A 23,383-nucleotide genomic window follows, 5' to 3' on the forward strand; every position below is an offset into this window, starting at 1 on the left:
TGATGCACCATGTGCATGTTCAACTGAGGCTCTAATTTCACTTATCTTCCATGATGTCATTAGACACAGGCATATAACTGTGTGTGTGCATCTGCTGTAGATTGGTCTGGTTAATTAGGGGAACAGATCAGAACCGTGAATGATGCCACATTGTGCTACTTCATGCCACCCTGAAGCAGCCAAAACTTGTGGCAAAAATACAAGTTCTGCTAACATCACTGTAAAAACTCTGATGACAGATCCTACTTTTTTCCCTTGCACACTTGATGCAAAGGCTGTTCCTAAAAGTATATTTTATTCTGTATATAAAGGTATATTTTTATTCTGCATAATTATTCTAGAACCCAAATGAATTACTGTACACTATGCACTTTTACTATGCACTATGTATTCTACTGTCTAATGTATGAACTTTGTATGGTTAATTTGTCAAATAACATTGGAGGTGTAGCATCTGGATCGATCAAACACATAATTGTAATAGTCAATCTTCACTCCCCACATATATTTCAAATTGGCACATTGATTGTTCTCAATACAAGAACCAGACATGCAGGGCATAGAAATGGCATCCTTTCCACCAATTCATTAAAAAATTTGCTTAAATGAAGGAACATGCATTTCCCCAATAAATTTTGTGTATTACTACGGTTTGTATATTGTTCTTCTGTATATTGTATAGTGTTATGCATGCCCAAGGACAGAACTTCTAAATAATGTAACCCATCTAGGTGGTGTTTCATATCAAATTACTCTTTGTTTAATGACTTACACTTTGGTAGACATCACCATCTCAAAGAATGCATTGTATGTTTGTTATATTTATCAGAGTATAAATGGACATAAACTACAAGCTTACTCCCATCATGCAAATGAGTCCACTTTCAAACAAAGGAACTTTCCCGCTTGGAAACTGCAACTTTCTCATTGGTCAATCCAAAACTCAAAAGTGTGACTCTGTAGAGGTTAAAAAGCCCCCACACAGATCACACTCTCTCTTCAGGTTTTCTGCCTTTGTTCTTAATGATTCTACTTTTGCTGGTCAACTGACCAGGCCAGCCGGCCAACACAGCCGTGCCAACAGGCTTCATTCACTGTAAGCCATCCGCAACTTCCTCGACAATGCAGAAGATATTGATTACAAACTATCAAGAATTTCTCCTGAGCCTGCGGATCCGGACGCTCCTCAACAGCTAAGGCATTTGCAAGTATCGTACATTTGAACACTAAATGGCAATTTAGTATTAAGTTATGAAAAAGGTTAAAAAGGACTCTCTTCATAGCTCCATTCCTCTATTATGCTACAGTTAAAATTAATTTCCACTCTCTCATTTCCTATGTATGCGTGATTTATATGTCTGTGTGTATAGTCTAGCTATGTGTCCGTGATTTAGTTCAATAAAACTTGTGTGCACATTCTTGCGAGTTGATTCTGATCTGCTTTTTAACATATGTCACTGACAACGATTACGATTAAAGCTACATGCTAAGAAAGAGGTTTTTTTTGTTTTTTTTTCTGTGGCTATGGAAAATATCCTTTCTGAAGAGTTGATAGATGATCAATACTGAGTGGAAAGAACGCTGGTTGAAAAGATTAATTGATTGTAATATTAATTCAGCTACATCATGTTAATTCGATTAACTGATTAAAATATTTATAATTAATTATAACAAGTTATGATTAATTATTTATATTTACCTTTTGAGCTAATTCACTACAGAGGCTAACAGTCCCTCCCCCACTGCTACGTTATTAAAGCTGTGACAGTTGAGTGCATGAAGTGCACAACAACATTTTTCACTTTTTCTTTTTGGAATTTTCAATGTGAACACACTACTCACACTACTTGGAATTTTCAACGTGAACACACTACACTATTTATTACAAAATTTCAAAGAATAGTGCATAAGTACGTGCCTATAGCGTTGCATGTGCTTTTCCCAAGGAACAAAATACTAGAATGCATTGTAAATGCATGAGATGAGTTATTGAAAATGCATTTAATATAATTAGCTTGACTGATGCCGTGAATACTGTTACAGATTCACTCATGCTATTTGTATGGCATACAGAGTTGTTGCCTGTGTAGAATGTCCCATATGAGGCACTTATGAGATTCTAATTAGGATGCTGCCAGTTTAGGCAGTAGACAGCAAGGCAGCTCACTAGGTTTTTTAGAACAAAGCCATAGATTCATAAATATAAATAATTAATCTGGGTCTGAAATGAACTTCAGTTGCTTATGTGGCACTGGATGAGAAATAGCTACAACAAACCCTGATCAGACTATGCATTTAATTTAGAGAATTACAGTAGCTTTGACCTTCATTCAAGTCTATGTCATTAGAAAAGTGGCTCACATTTGATGTGCTGAATTAGTCCTTATTAGCTATAATTTTACAGTGACCTTTTTTTTCTTTCTGAAAGGAGTGCTGACAGGAGGATCAAAGTGGGATGATTATAAGTAATGCTAGTTAACAAACTGTCTTTTTAATTAACTTTAAATTTTATGAATATACAGCTAAGCAAAAAAATGAAGGTTCTAGGATATTGTTTCTATCTTTAAACAAACCCCACTGCATATTTATGTATATATACCACCAGCTTTGTTGTTTTAGCAATGTTTTAATGGCCATCCGTATTTATCTGTTGGTCTTTATTATGATACAAACAGAAAATACAGGAAATATGTACACAAAAATGTAAAAATAAATAAATAAATAAACAAATAATAAAATCAGAATAAATGGCTTCTCAAAAATCTTCTCAAAGAAGAAAATCTAAGAAATATATCATATTTTGAATGTTTTCTTGGTCTTCCAGTCCTTTTCCATTCCATTTAGGTTTAAGAGAGCCAGGTTCATGCTATTGCTCAAGTGTAGCCTATAGAAAATGTTTTTTTTTTTTTTTTTTTTTTTTTTTTTTAATGTTTATGTTTAATTATGTTCTGTCTGACAAGAGACTCCACAACTATGGTAGAACATATTGAACATAATCAAACTGGTTAACCAACATATAAATTATGAACACTATAACACTGTAATTATTTCATATCACAATTTAATACAAGCTCAATTTATAGTAAGACTATAGGCGCACATTCAGTCATTTACTATACAAGAACATTATACAAGAACTACATAGACATGTTTTTTTTTAGGATTTCTAACTGAATGTTTATTTTGTATTGTACGCAATTAAACGCATTATTAATTATGACTCATTTGTGTCTTTTTATCTTTTTATAAATATTCTGTGTAGCATCATTACTACAAAAGAAATGATAGTATTTCAGATAGTGTTAGATAGCAATCAAAATGAACAACATCAACACAGCAAGTTTTAAATCTAATAAAAGCAAGTAACTTTAATGTAATTCAATGGCTCTGTCCTAAACTTCTGCACAGATTGCTGGCCTGGAGTTGTGTGGGCAGATGGACTTTTGCCCCACCCATAGTCACGCCCCTGCAAATTGCATACATAAGAGGGTATTGTTCGGGTACACTGTTATAAAAATATTCAAAATTACTGAAGAAAATATAAATAATTAAAGTATTTAATTAAAGGGTATCTAATTTGCACCACAACAGCCTTTACATTTTTTTATTTATTTATTTTGTAAAATTTAATGAGACATCAGTGTTAAAAACAATGCCATTCAGTTAGCTTATCAGTGAATATCCTGTCAGTGATTTATTTTTGTAGCTTGTTTTTAAGCACACAAAATAGGGCTCAACCTTAACTTCTATCCTCATTAGTACCTTCTGTAGTGCCCACAAAAAACAGTGCACACAATATTTAATTTATTGTTCAAAAAAGCAGAAGCTCTTATTAAGGCACAACTTCTCTGCAAAACAAGAAAAAAAGCTGTATTAATTAACATTTCTCGATAGTTTTTAAAGTCTTATTGGGAAGTAGCCCAATTAAGGTTCAATCCTTACCCTGGAAATCTTTTAATCTTTTTATTGTCCCAAAAAAAAGGCAATCCAAGCAGTAGCACCCAGCCAAGCGTCATTGCTAATTCATGCCTTTATCTGATTATTCATGAAATCCAACAGGGATCCTGGGAAATTTGTCCTAGGTCCAGCTCTCTCTCATGTCGCCACATGCCAAACAAAACAACAGGTGTGGCATTTTCTCCCACAGGCCTTCACTGTGTCCTTCTTCATGCTTGAAGCTCTTGAGGAAGATGCCAATTAAAATAAACATTGAACACCTGTCAGCATTTATATTAATCATTTTGCTTGTTGTGTAATACATATTTATTAAAGCTCACTCAAAATGATGCCATTGTTTACTCACGGTCATGTTCTTCCAAACGTCCAAACAAAAATGCCATTGAAGCAATATAAAGATATCATAAAAGCAGTCAATTTAACTTGTTACTATATGGCTGCTCTCACTGTTTACACATAGGTTAGGATTACATAACATCGGTACTGATCAGTGCTCTGCATTTCACCCATCCAAGTTCACACACACACACACACACACCATGAACACACACCTGGGGCAGGTGCATTATAAAGTGCATTACAAGGCATAATTAATGCATTAAAAATATGTTGTACAATGACAAATTTAGTTTCCATCAAATAGATATTTTAGGAACCACTAATCCCACTTCTATTGCTTAACCTTGCCCTAACCATTCCAAAATACAGTACGAAGAAAAACATTACAGATAAGTGTAATCACCATAATTTATTTATTGTCAATGTGTTTCGCTGTCCTCTCTAGTGGTACAGTGCGAGGTTTGTGTGAGGAGCAGAGCCAAATTTAAGTTGTTAATTGCTGTAAATTTCATCCCGATCAATTCCATAAAGGTGTGAGTATTTAAACGCACATCACCCAAAAAGATCTGGAATATAGTGCACAATAAAACGGACTACTTGTATGATCATTTAACACTAGAACCAGGGGTCGTTGTATACCTAAAACCGCCAGTGGGTAAAATTTACCCACGCACACGACTACTGTTTTGATATGGGTAAAAAACATATTATATCACTGTATTATGCCATTGTCTTTACAAAATAATATATAAAGTCATAAAATGACAATGTTTTTGTCCTGTTGTTTTATGTTCAAAGTTATTTTCTTTTCACTAATCACTTTTCTTAACGGTGAATATAGGCTAAACCAGCCTGAATGACAAAGAAAATTAGAAAAGAAATACATATGTGGGTGTTGAAATAAAAAAATAAATAAAAAAAAGTCATTAATCACATATTAAGTTAGCCCATGTTATTTACGAAAATACCCTAAATAGACAATAAAGAGCAATAATAATTCACCGCACTGCATAATATGTAGCCTATGATGCAACAACAAATTCAAGTGCACAGTTTCACCTAATTAATTATTAATTTGTTTAGTTATGTATAATTTGAATAAAAGAACAACACCAATAAACTTGGGGTAAATATTAAAAATCGTTTTATTCATTACATCATAGTTCAGAAATAATTTTTTTGGGAAACAGGCAGGCTAGAATAAATAGCACTCATCAATCATTGCATTTAGTGTCTCTATTTGGCATCCATAAAATCGCGTTTTATCCATCGTGACTAAAACTGATTACCGCGATCTCAGTGGGTGAAAGGCGTTGCCTAGTAACATAGAACGTTAAAACATAAGCGGTGCAAAAATGACAGCGCAAATATAAAAGCATATATGGCCAGCTGGAGTTTATAGGTACAGACCTGCCAACCTTGGAAAATTGTTTTGAGTACCAGTGTGATGGGACGGGACACGTTTTTTTTTTTTGGGGGGGGGGTATCATATATATTTTTTTACATTTTTGAGAATACAATACACAAAGCACACACACCCATCTTCGTTAGTCTAATTTTGACTGTTAAAGTTTTTTTTTTTAATTTGACACAATTAAAAATTTCACTACACCTGCTGAAAAGCATTTTTTTTTAATTAATGATTAATATTGCATTGCATAATGTGTTCTTATACAAACTGACAACCACAAGTGAATGGCATTCATATATTTAATATGGACTAAAAATTTTTGTTTGCAATTTCAAGTAGGCTATATTTACATACAATTAACCTGACAGTCGAGTCATTTATACAGGTTTTGTAATGAAAACTAGTCTACAATTAAGAAACCCTTAGAAAACAGTAAACATTGAGTTTACATGTGATTCATTTAAAGTACTTAATTTATTATTCCAATATCCAAATATGATACTAAATCCCACAGAAAAAAAAGGGTTTCTATTTGTAGCATGCTGACTTTGAATTATAAACAAGACAAACATTTTCTGAATAAAGGTTTGCCAATACAAACATATTTATAGAAAACAGTTGACAAAGAATAGACAGGACCAATAAGAGCAAAACGAATCGATTATTCAAGAATATCAAGAAGTCATTTAACGAGAGGTTGTGTTAACTAAAGCGTCTGTCATTTACCGAATCTTAAAAACACGGGTAGACAATTAAAAATGTTTTTTGACAAAAAAAAAAAAAAAAAAAAAAAAAAAACACAAGCAAGAACAAATTTTAAACCAAGCACGGCAATTTTCATTTTACCTCTCTGTGCGCGCGCGCGCGTTTGTGTTTATGGGAGCTCGCGCTGCTTTGAGACGAGTTCAGACAACGGTAATTTTAAATGCATAAGTAACTAATGTGCTAGTTTTCATACAAAATAAGTAGGCTATGTTACATAATTAGGTACATTAGTTAGTATTAACACAATGACGCAACACATGTAGGCCTAGGCTACGTTTCTCAACACTGAGAATAAATAAATAAACGCCTGTTTCTCCAGACTCGCGCTTGTCAGTCAGTCACACATCACAGCATTTTCATAATCACTAAGCCATATAGCGATTTAATTTTTATTTAGATTTGTTGTTCAACATTACTTGATCATTTTATACCTGTTTACCTTAATTAGGAGTCAGAAGTACCATGACTGCTGTACTGTTCTCGTTTGAGAATTCAGTCACTATCAGATGGCGGGACTCGGAAGTGGAAGGAGGGAGGGAGATCGAGCAGTATTTTGTGTTGCTGTCGATTTGCAGTGTCTTTTTATTGATAGGCCATACACATTTGTCAATCATCCTTGCTATTTGGGGAAATGAACCCAGCGCCGTGATTGGTCGAGCTCTTTTGCTAGATTTGAGTACTACGCGTGCACAGAGGAGTCACCGGGTTTTTGCATAGTATAGAGTGACAAATCGTACCAGCGTACTCGGAGGTCAAAAAGCGTACCCGCTAAGCAACATACGTACATGTTGGCAGGTCTGTAGGTATAAATACCCTGGTTTTTTTTTTTTTTTGCTTTTTTTTTTATTATCTGGCTTTATCTAAACAATTTTTAACAACAGGGGATTGTAAATAACACAATTTTAGTAAAAGTCAATGACTGGGAGGCTTGGATATTTCATTGAAAATCTGTTATGTACATTTGAAAAACAGCCACGGATAAATTTTACCCCGTGGCGGTTCTAGTGTTAATGTTGTTTTTGATGTATGGTAATTTGAGACAAGGCATTTTTAGAAAACACATTTTGTGTCCCTCAGCATACAAAATAAATACAATATGATAAGTGATGGCACGAGTGCAGAAATGTTATTCGTTTTAAGGTTTTAAAGTGTAGTTTTCATCCTAAGTAAAAAAGAAGAATGAAGATTCTTCGAAACATCTCCTTTTGCATTTCACAGAACACAGAAAGACATACGGGTTTGGAACAACATGAGGGTGAAAGCAAAAGTCATGACAGAATTTTCAGTTTTCCTTATTAAGAAATAAAAATCCATCCTTTAAGTAAAGAACAGCAGTGGCAGTTGTATCTTTTATATCTGTCAGATTTTGTGATGAATGAGGCAAAGCTTTTTGTGCAAGTGTCCAATATTTCAGTCCTTAATGGTGAGCTGATTGATGTCTAGTACATCAGAAGGGCAGCTGGGAAAATCTATTGACAGTAAATTTGATAAGACAGCAGCTGCTTTACGTTCCTCTGGCTGTCCTCAATCATTAGAGAGACTTTTGAATATTTCACTGTTTCTCTGGAGACACCTCTCTTATCCTGTCATAAGCTGAAGAAAGCTTACAGTGGCCGGAGGGAAAAAGCAGCCAAAGTTCACTAAAATAGTACAGATTCACAGAGCCTTTCGTTGTGGTTGCTGATCGGGTCAGTGTGCCTGTGAACATCATGTCTGGAGCTTAGCTTTGCTCATGACTCCATGCTGGCTTTACATTAGCACGAACAGGCTGTCCGAAATCTGAAGGGAAGTGTGAAACAGCTGGATGGAGCTTACGGCTGCCTCACAGGACATGATGTCTAGTGAACGGGTGCATTAAAGTGGAGGACAGAGGGATGAGTGTGATTTGACAGGCAGATGGGCAGATGGTTATTCCTTCTGACAGAACATGAAGAGAATCAGCCGTGTGCAGAATATAAATGAAAATCATAAAATCAGTAGTAATCATAATTTCCTTGAAATAATATTAATTCAACATATAGACTCACTGCAAAAACAGGCCTCTACTAATATTACTAAATTTACCTATACGTACAATATACGTACAACTACTGTTCATTTCCAGCTAAAATGAACAGTAGTAAAAAGTAAAGCACAAACAACTTTTATTCATTTTCACACAAATTAAGATTACAGGGGCATGCAGATTATTGGTGAATAAGGACTTATTTCCATGCAGTTCTTTGCACATTACTATGTTCTGACCTTAAAACACTTTTAGCATAGTGCTATCACTACTAATTGGACTCTTATTTTGATTCTGTTTTGTTTCATTCAGTTCCTGTTTCCCCACTCCATTTAGTTCCGGTTTCCTTTATTTACTAATTATGTCCTTGTTTGTTCTGGTTACGTATTATTTGCACCTGTCTGTCATTATGTTCGCCTGGTATTTATAGTCTCTGTTATGTTCAGCTCAGTTGTCGGCTCTCCTTAATGTTTAAGTGGTTAGTGTTATCCCTTACATATTCCTGTGTCCTGAGTATAATTTTGGTTTGTAAATAAGGACTGTTTAAGTGAATGATTTGTAATAAATGATTTGTAAAATGTTGATGGTTGCACAACATGATAAGCTCCATATGTAAGGCTTATCTGACACAGTATACTTGCGTGGTAGCTCACCTGTTATAGCATTGCACTTGTGTCCCATGAAACATGAGTTACTATAAAAGAACTCAAAGACTTGTAGAAGCAAGCTACATAATCAGTTTAGGTTTAGGTTAAGGTTTAGTGTAGGTGGCATGTTATTATCAAATGCAATTTTAGCGGCACTCACCGGACATTTAAATGTCTGGTTAAAACTGCTGTGATATGCAAAAAAAAAACAAACAAACAAAAAAAAAAAAAACAAAAAAAAAAATAACATAATAAACATAATAAAATTTTGCCAGTTTATCTGTTACATTTGTTCTTTTACATATGCAAAAAACAAAACAAAACAAAACAAAACAAAAACATTATTTAGCAGAAATTTTACCACAGGCACATTTTTCAAGTGAGCCTGTGTTGAATTCATTCTATTGATAATATCTTAATATATTTATTATATTATATTATATTTGTCACGATCACCGTCAGTTCCTGTCAGTTCCCGAACTACATTTCCCATCATCCTCTCTGCCAGTCACATGCACACACTCCACACCAATCACCTGTCGCCACATACAACTTGGCACATCATCTGGACTATAAAGGACTCACACACACCACCTCATCGCGAAGTCTTGTTTACCTTGTGTGCAATTCTGAGCGTTAGTATCCTGTCTGCCTATCTGTTGATGATCTTGCCTGTTACCCGTTTACGATACCTCTGCTGCCTACCTCTGACCTGTGCTTTGTATACCGACCTGTGAGTGATATCTGCCTGTCCTGATCCTTGCCTGTATCCCGACCACGTCTCTGCCTGTCCTTTGCTGTTCCTGTTTGTTCCCGTTTGACCCTGCCTGTACGACCACACTCACCTTTAATAAAAGCTTGCAATTGGATCCCTGCCTGAGTCCAGCTTCGTTACAGAAGACTTCGCCATACCAAGATCCAGCAGCTACCGTGAGTGTTTCTGTCTCATCTAAAATGAACCCATCTGCCCAGTTAATGTGTCTCCGTCAAGAGCTATAGAGGATTATGTCATGGACTTTATTGAACTGGCACCATTAACTTGTTTTAATGAGGAGTGCCTTATGATATTCTTTCGCGGTGGACCGCTCAGTTCCATCATGCCATTACATGATCCTAACGGGACTTTAGAACAGTATATAGAGCTGGCTTTGCAACTGAGTGGATCTCCCTTTACTGTGGGCGTCGCGGAGGAACACGACACCTCGCTGAATAACATAATGGCTGCCGCTAAAGAGAACACTCACAAGATGGCAGCTACCACAACAACAACACGTCACGTCCCCGCTGATCTCCCAGAGCCAAGTCACGTCTCCGCTGATCTTCCAGAGCAATGTCACATCACCGCTGATCTTCCAGAGAAACGTCACGTCTCCACCGATCTTCCAGAGCCAAGTCACGTCTCCACCGATCTTCCAGAGCCAAGTCAAGTCGCTGCTGATCTTCTAGAATCATGTCACATCTCTGGATCTGTCCAAGAGCGGAGAGGGTTGCGTTCCAGTGTGGCTGATCCACCGCTGACTTCAGCACGAGCGGCTGGCATTCCTAAGCCTCCGCTGGCCGCTTTGCTCCCAAGCCAGCCAGCCACTTCGCTCTCTAACCCACCGGCCGCTTCGCACGCAAGCCAGCCAGTTGCTACGCACTCAAGTCCAAGCCCGCCGGTTGCTACGCACTCAAGTCCAAGCCCGCCGGTTGCTACGCACTCAAGTTCAAGCCTGCCAGCCGCAACGCACTCAAGTTCGCCAGTTGCAACACACTCAAGTTCGCCGGTTGCAACGCACTCAAGTTCGCCGGTTGCAACGCACTCAATTCCGCCGGTTGCAATGCACTCAATTCTGCCAGTGTCTACGGACAAGATGCCCGTTCCGCCTGTGTCTACGGACAAGATGGCCGCCCATGGACTATAACCCACTATGGCCGTTTATGGACTCTGACCCACCGTGGTCATCTACGGACTCTGTCTCACCATGGCTGCCCAAGCCACCTCAGATTCTAGAATCCCCTTGTCATTATATTCACTTACAAACTTTTGCTTGAAATATACAGTACTTCCTCAAATACACTTGAAGCTTTATTTGATGGTACCAAAGTAACAATGAATTTTAATGCCATATTTATAGATTTCCAATGACTGAATTTGAACCCTATGAATTGACATGAAGCCAGTGTGCATCCATGAATACTATTTAGAGCAGCAGATGGTTTTGGGTGTGGGCAAAGCATCCATCCCGCTGGCATTCACCAGCGGATCTGGTGCAAAACGAAACATCTGTTTCTACTTTTAGAACAGTGTGTAGGAACAAGTAAAGCTTGTCAATACTTACTACAGAGATTAAGCTGTCTGTTTCCAAGAGTGCTTGATCATTCTAGAAGTTTTAAAGCAGAGCTATTCAGCTCCTGTCCTGAAGAACCTGAGTCCTAGTGACTTTATTTACAACTGTAATCAAACACACCTGCCTGTAATTTGCAAGTACTTTTGAAGACTTTGATTAGTTTGTTCAGGTGTGTTTGATTAGGGTTGGAGCTAAACTTGGCAGAACCCTGGACTGGAGTTTAAGAGGTTTACAGTGAAAAAATTCCAAAAATTAGTTGTTTACATGTAATTATGATGTAAAAATGCTGTTTAAAGGTCTCATATGCAGTGGCTCCAAAGTTTTTGGACACTAAGCCATAAGGACCTGACAGCAAACCTATGACCCATAACAGAGGTAACAGAGGTAACAGAGGACCCATAACATAAAGCATAACAGAGGTCATTTACCTATAAATCTGAAAGGTGGGGAATAACAAATCTATGAATAAAAAACAAAGCCATACACTTTTTCCACAGAAGGCCAGTGAATTTATGTAGCATAAACTGAAACAAGTGCATTGAAACATTATTTGAGATGTTCAATTTACATCAGAAGAAATAATTATGAATTATTAAAACCATGTTAGGGAAGAAAAGTAGTTTAACCCAAACATGATTATTTCTTTGAATGGCATACAGAAAAAGCCAGAATGTTAATCTATTACAATGTAGCTGAAGAAAAGATGTTTCCCACTCATTCTGCAAATCAGACATCCTGGCCAGTGCCTCATTTGCTTTGCCATCTCTAACACAATTTTAAATTCAAAACAATTACTCCATCCCCTAATAACTGTCATAACATGGCATGCCTGAATGGGCTAACAAGCTTTTTCTGGCAGATTGCATGACCATCTCCGAGCTGCTGAGGCACAAATAATAGCCCAAGTTGTGTTTGACAAGTCAGTCGTTTTGTAAGGATAGGACATAGCAGATGGTTTAATTGTCTTTTTGTGTTACATAAGAGTAAAACATCACCTTATTTATTAGATCAATTTTGCAATGAAACATTCCATAATTGCAATTATCACACTACCCCTAGATAACTGCACATGCACAAGACTTCATAAGAGTACGACAAGAAAATTCCAGCTCGTAAGCATCCAGCATCTCAGGACAGCCACAGGCATGCCCAGTAGGACAGCATGAATGGTTAAGTATGCCCAATTATTGTGTCCTGCCTTGAGGAAATGGCACCATGTTCCCATTGACTTCTGCTGAAAGCCCACTGCATTACCATGGCAGGCTCTGACTTGACGTTTAATGCAACTGGGTAAAACAAGGACTGGATAAGTGTTCTCCTGATGAGATTTGTAAGGGGTTTGGTCAGCTGGGTGAGCTGGGTCAGTCTACAAATGGGTGGACATTTTGTCCCCTTGGAATTATAAGGATCTATCTGCATTCTGAGCAGTTTTGAGATATTGAGTTTCAAAGTTTTTGCATTCCATATAGCAAAATCTATATGGGGAACAACTTTCTTTCAAACATGAAAAACAGTTTACTTAAAATTTGTTTTAGAACACAAAATTAGTGTTGTGACAATGTGTTGACATGCATGAGAAAGTTAAATTTAATGGTTTTATGACATTTATTTCATATTTTAAATGAATATTTTTTTCTTGTTCAAGTTAAGCATAAAAGGCAGTGCTTAATCTTTTGTCCAGTGCAGATGTTAAATTTAGGTAGGAATATGATGGGTAATTTAACACATTATTGCAGGAACCATTTAAGTTTAATTTTCCTTTTGTTTAGACAGAAAGCAGCTACTGTAATACATCTGACAGGACTTTATTCCACTGAAAATGGGACAGGTACAATGGCTTTCTCTCTAGACATCAGTATGGCTGAAATAACATGCTAATGTTTATTGTTGTAATTACGACCCAATCAATTAAATGATTGACTATTTGACCTTTAAGGCTTAATATTGTAAAATTTAAGAGATTTTAAGACTAACAAAACTGCAAGAAAACAGACAATGCTTCAGCAAAGGTGTTTAACAAAGTTTAATAAACATTGAAAAATGTTTCACTGACTATATATAATTAAAAATGTTTCACTTTTAAAATATTTAAATTACTTCAACTATGCAACAACTCGGTTTTTACCAACAATGTAAAATTTAACTTAACTTTAATTTAACTTTAATCCAGTGTGCCATTTCGTACAGCTTTATAGATACATAGTACATACAGCTCAGTACAAGTACACAGGATGGATCAAGGTTAAAACATAACCTAGTATATACATAACTTCACCTCATATGACAATGACATGACTGGAGTAAAGAAAATAGACTACAAAACCCGAATCTATCCTCTTAATAGTGCTGCTGTCTAACGATCACCGATTCACCGATTTAGCATGTTAAAGCAATCGTTTCCGCTAATTTGGTGACATGACAAAAAACGCTGATCCTGATTGGTCCTCGTGTCTGCATTCGAAGTGCTGATTGGCTCACGCAGATAGAACCTTATAGACCCAAGTTAGAGTGTAACTTTGTAGATAGAACCTTTTTGTTTTCTAAAAAAAAGTACCAAAATGTACGCAACTTAAAAAAAGAAACATCACATAATGTAAATAAGTTGTCACAGAATATGAATAATGTGAATAACTCAATTTTGACAAAAATGTCAGATAGAACCTTATAATTCCAAGGGGACGATTTGCATCTAAAAATATCAAATTTCTCCTTCAGAAATGTGAGTTATCATTCTAATATACAGCAACATTAATTCTTATTTTGTCAATTAAAATCAATAAGAACCAGTTAGACCAAAGACATAAAACCAGTGGCAAAAACACCAATTACTGTAACACCACTAAAAGTTACAGCCAGCACAAATGTCATGATTGTGCTGATTGTCAAGATGGAATTCACAATACGTTTTAAAAGTTATTGTTAATAAATAAATAATGAAAATGTATTACAGAAATAATATTCTTCAAATAAAAATACTTTAGGACATTTTTATCTTCTTAATTTTTTATTTATTTATTTTTGAATCATTTAGCCTGTGTTAATTCCAACTGCATACATTTTGGTAGATGTATTTTTATTGTATTCTTACTATTTCACCCTCACTTACTTTAATAAATCTATTTTACATCAGGTACACAAAATATAGGACCTAAGGACAAAAAAATGCCTCCATTGAAACCCATTAAAACTGCAATTTTTAAGTCCAGGGCCATTTAACTATAAAATTATGCATTTTGTTAATATTTTTTTTTTTTTTTTTTTTTCACTTCGAAAACAATCTGCCAAAGGTCTTCTTTAAAATGAGACCAAATTTAAGTCTTGTGCTCCAAAGCTTCAGGTTTTTTTGTTGAAAATAAATGCCGGATTCGAAATTGGGTCGATCGCATCAAAAGTTACTTTCACAAGCCATACTCCCTACGGCCTACGTCACTGCAGAAATTGAGTGATGCACATTTTTTTTAATCTAAATGAGACAGAGTATCTACACTTAGTAAACTTAGAAATTGAAACGCTAATGTAAATTCTGTTGAAACTTGTATGTTATGTATTTATATTTGTAATAACACATTTAATTACACACATTAAATTGTGGAATAGTAATATATTTACTTACACATGATCTTCATAAAATGTTTACAAATATTTGCAAGACTTTTGCTTTACTAAAGTAAGTAACTCCTATATACCAGGGCAGTTGTAGATAACCCCAGTTATTACATAAAACAAGTTTGCACATTAATGCACAGACCATTAGTTTTGTGAATATAACACCAATTTGGCAAAGTTAAGATGTATATGCCCAACTATCATTAATGTATTTGCTGTTTATGGTAAATGCATAGAAGCATTTAAGAACATACTCTGCTGGCATCAGCAGCTGGCTGTCTAGTCCCCCCCATGGCACTCAATCCCAGCTGAACACCCTGGAGTTAATCATTGTGCTAAAAAGATCATTAGCGCTAATTAGCATGCAAATACTTTCCTTTAATATTTAGAGGGAAGTTCTTTCTTTCTTTTTTTTTTTTTCCATCAAACTGTATGTACATTAAATTGATATTATATTTTTTAATTTTCTGAAATGATTCAAATGATTCCCATAAGAAGTCAAGAAATGGCCAAGAATCTCCAAAAATGCCATAGTCCACATATCGCCAGCAGTGAAAACCAGGGATATTGCAAAGTCCAGGTAATGCTAAAAGAATTGTTCTGGATTTCTCTTCTTGCCTTAGGCACTGGGAGAAGATCCTCTTTGCAACTCTGTTGGAAGTCATCTCCAGTACATTGGTTTTCTGATGTCATAACCATTTTCTTCATTGTGTCAGCACACACAAAGGCAGTATTAGCCACAAGTGCATAGAATACTAATAACTTCAACTTAGACACTGGTAACTGTGATACTGCTATCATTGTCAGGAATTAATTGTCCCCTTCGACATTTCTAATACATGTCCTCCCAAATGGATAAAGTAACACTTCTAGTACAGTAGGGATAAAACAGCTCATAAATCTTTGGTGAAAGGTTCTATTTGGGTCTTGTAGGCCAGTTTGATGTTCAAATCAAATGCTTCCCCGCTTTAAGCTGATACGTTATAGAAAAACACTTCCATTCTCTCCGGTAGGATTTCAAATTGATTAGCCAACTGTGGCCATCCACTGTGGCCAGAACAATGCGTACATCATGTGTGCTTGTAAAGCCTGATACAGTCATTTATCAGGGTGGACAAAGAGACAATGGAAAGACCAAGGAGAAGGAGTGGATGTTAACTCTCTCTTTATGTTGACCTAATTTGAACAATCTATTTTTCTGCACAAACCCCTCCACATTCACTACTGTATAGCGTGTATGTTCAGTTAGGTATTCATAGTATTTGTAGAAAAAGAAAGAAAGAAAAAACAAAAAGTGAATTTCAGATTTAAATATGTTGTTTGGAATATCAAAAATATCATGTTAATCACACAAATGCTTTCCTCTCCAGAGTGACTACTACACAGTCACTGGTCAGTATTAAGATACAGACAGTTTTTGCTCACTCATCTAATCGTTGTTCTGGCATATTCCAGAGAATGACTCTTGTGAGTGCAGTTCACTGGTTTTTGGAAATGACTTCTTGCAGTGGCAGTGAAGCAGTAAAATTATTGATGGATTGCTCCTGCTGGTTAATAAAGCTCATAGGCCCTGTTACACACATCAAACTAAATCAGTATATTTCTTTCAGGTAACAGTAATATAGTTATTGTGAAGAAGCTGGTTAAACACAGCGATTTCCTGTTTTAACTTGGGTTGTTTTTTGCCCTACATCTATTTCAGTAGAAAATGAACACGGTAAGAAAATCCTCTCTAAAATAACTAGAACATACCATGCTGTGAAAAACCATTTGGCTCTTCCTGAGTTCACTTTTTTTTTTTTTTTTTTTTTCAACCTAAGTAATTATTAGGTTTATGTTTCTTCAAACATATTTGAATACAAAAAATCATGAAAACTAAATGTATGTGACTAACACAAACTGAACATAACTTTAACATTTACATATTTAACGTAAAAAAACAAACAAACAAACAAAACAAAACTAAGATTTAGTCCCTTTTTACAGTTGTGAATAGGTAATATGTTAATTAATTGCTAACTTCATGAACATTACTTTAGATGATAGTGTAAAATGGGACCAAAGGCCTCTCTGGATAAAATACCTCTTGTATGTTATTTTCTCCTAAACACTGTTGCAACAAATTGTTTTGCATTACTGGAGAGAAATGGGTGTGCAAAATTATTACAACAGAGATATTAATTTTTGAAACATATCAGTAAAATTGTAGTGCTAAAATGTACACCATTCATTTACTAAAAATAAAATAATATAGTTGTTATAAAGTACTTGAGATATTAAAGGGTACTGAAATAAACAGAAAACAAGACACCTTTTGTTGCAGGCTGCTCTTGAATTCAAAGAAGTGATTGGTAGCAGCTATTGCAAGCATAACCAATTAAATTTAAAAGACATTTTTATACAGATGGCTATGGGTCTTTGACAACCTTAATTAATAAATAAAGACTTAAAGCCAACCAGTGCAATGTGAAATAACAAAGACAATAAGGACAAATACTTCTTTGAGGCTATACTGTTTGAACATTACAGTGGTTTACTGTTAGAATGTGTCCACACTGACTTTATGTCACCTACTGTCCTCATAATCTCCTCAGGCAAATGCAATGCCAGTGGGTCACGGAAAGCCACAGCTTTCCTTTCCTCAGCAGCATGTTTCTTCTGATAAGCCCTCCATCCTCAGCTGTGCTGAGCAGTTGCTGTCAAGCAGTCAGGTTTCTTTAACTAAGCAGAGTTAACACAGCTAAAATTTGAAAAATTCTATCTTCGCATTTACTTGTTTTTTGGTAAATCTTCAGTCAGTTTGATTATAAACACTAACACAGACATACTTTATTAAGTAGAATGGGTGGCAGATGTCTGGAAAGGGGTTTGTATGTCTTCAGTAAATAAATAACACTCTATTGTTTGTGCTTAATTGACTGTCATGGACGTCTTCTGTGATTATTCCTCTATGTTCCATTAAGCTTTCATCCTTCTTGGTGGAGCTGACTGAAGGCTTTGCAATTACCATTTTGCCAAATACCTGAGGCTGGAAGTAGGCATGGCAAATATTGATGAAATGGTATTGAGAGAAAATATTTGCATGCTAAAATATGCCTTTTTTATTCGCTTATATATAAAAGATATGTTAACAGAACTGGCAGCTTGCTCTGTTCTTGTGTCGGGACTAGATTTAAAAAATTAAGGATGGGCCACAAATCCGTGAGTACACTTTGCAAAACTGTGGGAAAGGATTCTGAAAGTGTGGGCACGGATTATGAATTTGTGGGTATAGACTGAAAACTGAAAGTATGGTTCACAAATCTTAGCGCACTGATTGGAAATTCATGTGTAAGATTTATTCATCCATGGGAGCGATTTGATAAAACAAGGAAACAATTTAAGAATCTGTGTGTATGGTTTATAAACTGAGGGGACGAATTGCAAAACTGTGGCCAGAGATTTTTCCTCCTAAAGGTGACTTCCTGGGCTCCGTACAAATCAGATGCATATTACGCTGTAAAAAAATATCTCAGAGTAAAGGGCTTATTTACATACATAAAACAGGCCAGGTATAGACTATTACAGTAAACAGATTTATGAAGAGAGGCACATGAATTAAAGATGAGCAAGAACACATGATTCAAATTTATAGTGTTGACAGAGGGGTGTAAAGACAGAGCAACATGCATAAAGCGTGTCAACAGAAGTAAAGATGTGTGTGTGTGTGTGTGTGTGTGTGTGTGTGTGTGTGTGTGTGTGTGTGTGTGTGTGTGTGTGTGTGTGTGTGAGAGTGTGTGAGAGTGTGGTATATTACTCCTCAAATCAAATGTCACTATCAAGGTTAAATTAATTGTTTCCCCAAAAGGGAATATTCTATCATTTGCTCAACCTTTTTCAAACACATTTTATTTTCGTGGAAAACAAAAGGAAAAATTGTGAAGAATTTGCATGTTTTCAATAAAATAATTGAAAATAAAGGTAACTGAAGCTGCAAACGCACCATAAAAGTATAATGAATGTATTCCATATGACTTCTGAACTAAGTTACATGGTCACTTAATGTGACGAAGAGACTCAAATTTATGTCATCATTAAAGGATTGCTTCAGACGCATTGCTTCAGAAGGCCTTTATTAACCTTCCGGAGCCGTGTGGATTATGTTTATGATGAATAAATGTGGATGGAGACACTTTCTTCAGCTCATACTCGTTTGGTAACACATACTGCCATTATAAAGCTCGGATGTGTCAGGATATTTATTAATATTTCTACAATTGTGTTCGTCAGATATACACATACATAGGATGGCTTGAAGGTAAAGCTTGGGGTAATTTTCATTTAAAAGTGCACTAATCCTCACTTTAAGTGAGTGCTTTAAACAAGAGAAGATCAGTCAATTTTGGGAAAGAATAATTTAGAACTAGTTTTGTGAACCAGATAATTCATTTAAGAATCAGAATATGTTCTTTTAAGTTCAGAATGTTTCCACGTTGTGTGATCACCCATGCAAATTATTAATTTCTCACACACACAAAAAAGACAATAACTAATTTTTACTGGTGCATGTCTATGGCTTTTTGTTTGTTTGTTTGTTTGTTTGTTTTTATTATTACTTATACTTAAAATGATAATACTGTGGCAAACCGCATACAGACTGTGCAGATGTGCATATCTGTGCATCTATTCAGTCTGATTTCAAAATGCCACCATCAATGTTAAAACCAATCTACACCTGTGCCTGAAATAGCTGGAATAAGCAGTGCAGTGTGTGCGAACAGCCCATGACTAAAAGTCATTTAACGCAAGCAAATGCTTCAACGTTTCTGACTTACATCTTTGGAAAAGCATGCACACTTCCGTACAAGTGTGTGTGTGTGTGTGTGTGTGTGTTCATGGGAGGCCATATCTGCGCCTCTGCTCAAGAGCCTTTCGATGCTTATCAGCCAGCTGTGATTAGAAACACGGCAAATAAGTGCTTTACTCTGGTTAAGAAATTTGCTACAAAGGACCCTTTCCTTATAGCAGGTGTGTGGCTGAATGCTTTCTGCATGCCTTATCAAGAAACATGCCGTAAAGGGGACAATTAAGCAAAATTCACTTTTACATGGTGTTTAAACATACACAACCACCCTATAATGGTAAAAATCCACCCACTCCTCTTTTTATAATCCCAATAAATCATAAGCAGTGTCGCAGATTGTAGCTTTTGTGATGTTACAAATGCTTTGGCTCCGCCCTAAACTGCTGACGGAATCTGCCCTATTAGCATACACCCTGTATGTTTATCTCCTCACCAGAGCATCTAACAACTGCATTCAAGTAAGAAATTCATTCTTATTAAAGCTACTAAGCTATTCAATCAAGAGCAGTGAGTGATTTTCTGTTTTTCTTTTGTTGTTTGATTCATATTAACAGCATATATGTGAAGCAGTAGGTACTGTATTACACTGCTTTCATTTTAATACACAGATCTGATTCAATATACAGATGTGATTTCTTTACTTGCTGTTTACGTTCACTGACATAACCGACTGTTTATGAGAACTGTTTGTTTTTGACATAACCTTGTGTGTATTTGACAGTTTAAGGGCAATAACATGTGAAAAAGCTCTTAATATTCACGGGATGTGCCGACTGACATTAGAAATTTAGACTGTTATGGCTTTAACCAAACTAAAATAAATAAATAAAGAAAACATAAAACTTCTGTGCATTTATCTTTTACTTTACAAAGAAAGCAGCTAATGTCTATTAGTTATTTTTCTACGCAGTAAATGCCCACCATACCTTTGGAGGCTTAGGAAAATGGAGAGCATATCTCATCAGCATGACCAAACAGATGCATGTGATGTGGCCGTGGGCATATAAGCACAGAGGCTCAGTTTGTCAAGCAGCAGTGTTCAGTCGTCAGGACCCTCCCTCTTGGCCCAGGAACACTGAATGCTGAGGCGTAATGGACTGCTAAATGAATGAATCATTAGCATATGTAGCTCAGCAGCAGGCCCTGCTTCCCAGCTCCCCTAGCCACCTGTGGATTTTGAAAACCTCTGAAGGGGTTTGGTCATTTAATGGTCCATGTTGTTTCATGAAACTGTAGTGTGGAGTTGCCTGGCTTAAAAGATGGCATCAGGCTGCTGATCTAACTTAACCGACAAGACTAGTTTAATTAACCAGCTTAGAACTACAAACCATGCTAACCGATGTTCACCAACATGCTTTGCTGGAGAAAACAATGGGTCTCATTCACTAACCATGCGTGTGACATCTGCATACGAAGATTTTCATGAATTTATCAATAACTTTCATTCTAAATTTTATTCTCTAATCTGGGTCTGCATTAAAGATGTTTATTTTGTTTGAACTTGTTTGGAGGATGGCACACTTGACAGTGCTTGAGGATCTCTTAGATGAGAGCGTGCCCTAGAGAGCATCATGTTTGCTGAGAGCAATGAAAGGAAAGGGTGTGCAGAAAGCCCTTATATGGAAATGTTTTGGTGTATTTTATGCAAATTTCTATCCTCGGGCACACGGTCGCTCATTTAGAATACTCCACATTCATTACAGTAAGAATGATGTTAAGAACAAATCTATGTGCGTATGCACGTGTTGTAAATTAGGCTTTTTTTTTTTTTTTTTTTTTCTTCTCCTGTGCTTATAAATACGAATAATACATGCAATTACTATTGAATGAGACCCAATGACTATGCTAACTAGCATATGGACTAATCAGAATAAGCCTGGACCAGCATGAAAATTCAGCAGGTTGCAGATGTTCCAGAATCAGGATCACATTGTATGTATGGTTAGATTTAGGACTGGAATTGGGGCTTTGACAACATTGTAATTTTAGGTCTTGTTAATGTTAATTAGGTGTTGCTAATGTGTATGTTTCTTTTACAGGAATGTTGTTCCTAGACCTACAAAGGTCCAACAAACACATGTAAAATCAACTTTAGGACTTTTAGGTAAATTTACCTTAGAACCTGACAGTAAAAAGTTTCAGTGTGTAGATATTGTGTATACACCGATCAGGCATAACACTATGACCACCCTCCTAATATTGTGTTGGTCCTCCTTTTGCCGCCAAAACAGCCCTGACCCGTCAATATGGACTCCACTAGCTTCATGAAGGTGTGCTGTGGTATGTTAGCAGCAGATCCTTTAAGTCCTGTAAGTTGTGAGGTGGGGCCTCCATGGATCGGATTTGTTTGTTCAGCACATCCCACAGATGATTGATTGGATTGAGATCTGGGGAATTTGGAGACCAATTCAACACCTCAAACTTGTTCCCCTTCAAACCATTCCTGAACCATTTTTGCTTTGTGGCTTCTGAAAGAGGCCACAGCCACCAGGGAATACCAATTCCCTGAAAGGGTGTACATGGTCTGCAACAATGCTTAGGTAAGTGGTATGTGTCAAAGTAGCATCCACATGGATGGCAGGACCCAAGGTTTCCCAGCAGAACATTGCCCAAAGCATCACACTGCCTCCGTCGGCGTGCCTTCTTCCCATAGTGCATCCTGGTGCCATGTGTTCCCCAGGTAAGCGACGCAAACGCACCGGGCCATCCACGTGTTGTAAAAGAAAACGTGATCATCAGACCAGGCCACCTTCTTCCATTTCTCCATGGTCCAGTTCTGATGCTCATGTGCCCTCTGTTGGTGCTTTCGGCAGTGGACAGAGGTCAGCATGGGCACCCTGACTGGTCTGCTATGCAGCCCCATACACAACAAACTGCGATGCACTGTGTATTCTGACACCTTTCTATCAGAACCAGCATTAACTTCTTGAGCAATTTGAGCTACAGTAGCTCGTCTGTTGCCAGCCTTCGCTCCCCATGTGCATTAATGAGCCTTTGCCGCCCCTGACCCTGTCGCCAGTTCACCACTGTTCCTTCCTTGGACCACTTTTTTTATAGATACTGACCACTGCAGACCAGGAACACCCCACAAGAGCTGCAGTTTTGGAGATGCTCTGACCAAGTCGTCTAGGCATCACAATTTGGCCCTTGTCAAACTCACTCAAATCCTTAAGCTTGTCTATTTTTCTTGCTTCTAACACATCAACTTTGAGGACAAAATATTCACTTGCTGCCTAATATATCCCACCCACTAACAGGTGCCGTGATGAAGAGATAATCAGTGTTATTCACTTCACCTGTCAGTGGTCATAATGTTATGCTTGATCGGTGTATACTCTGTTATACTGTGTTAAAATTAGCAAGATTTATGACAGGGTCTTCAATTCAATTAAAATGTAAAATACAACAACAATACCATAAGCAGCACTGCTATATCACTTTATTGTCTGCATTATTCTATAGCAAATAACTTTCAGTCTC

At 36.6% G+C, this 23,383-nt stretch overlaps 1 protein-coding gene and 1 long non-coding RNA gene across 2 annotated transcripts in view; both read right to left on the reverse strand.

Annotated features, from left to right (window-relative positions):
• The window catches only part of spon1a (spondin 1a), a 232,422-nt gene that overhangs the window by 133,309 nt on the left and 75,730 nt on the right, over positions 1–23,383 (reverse strand). The gene's annotated exons all lie outside the window — the stretch shown is intronic.
• On the reverse strand, positions 1,366–22,273 carry LOC125254479. Its single transcript, XR_007181673.1, has 2 exons — positions 11,446–22,273; positions 1,366–4,180 (listed from the first exon to the last, which is right to left on the reverse strand). It is a non-coding gene; the product is annotated as an uncharacterized LOC125254479 (long non-coding RNA).

The sequence above is a fragment of the Megalobrama amblycephala genome, linkage group LG19 (genome assembly GCF_018812025.1).
Source record: "Megalobrama amblycephala isolate DHTTF-2021 linkage group LG19, ASM1881202v1, whole genome shotgun sequence".
Classification (NCBI taxonomy): Eukaryota; Metazoa; Chordata; class Actinopteri; order Cypriniformes; family Xenocyprididae; genus Megalobrama; species Megalobrama amblycephala.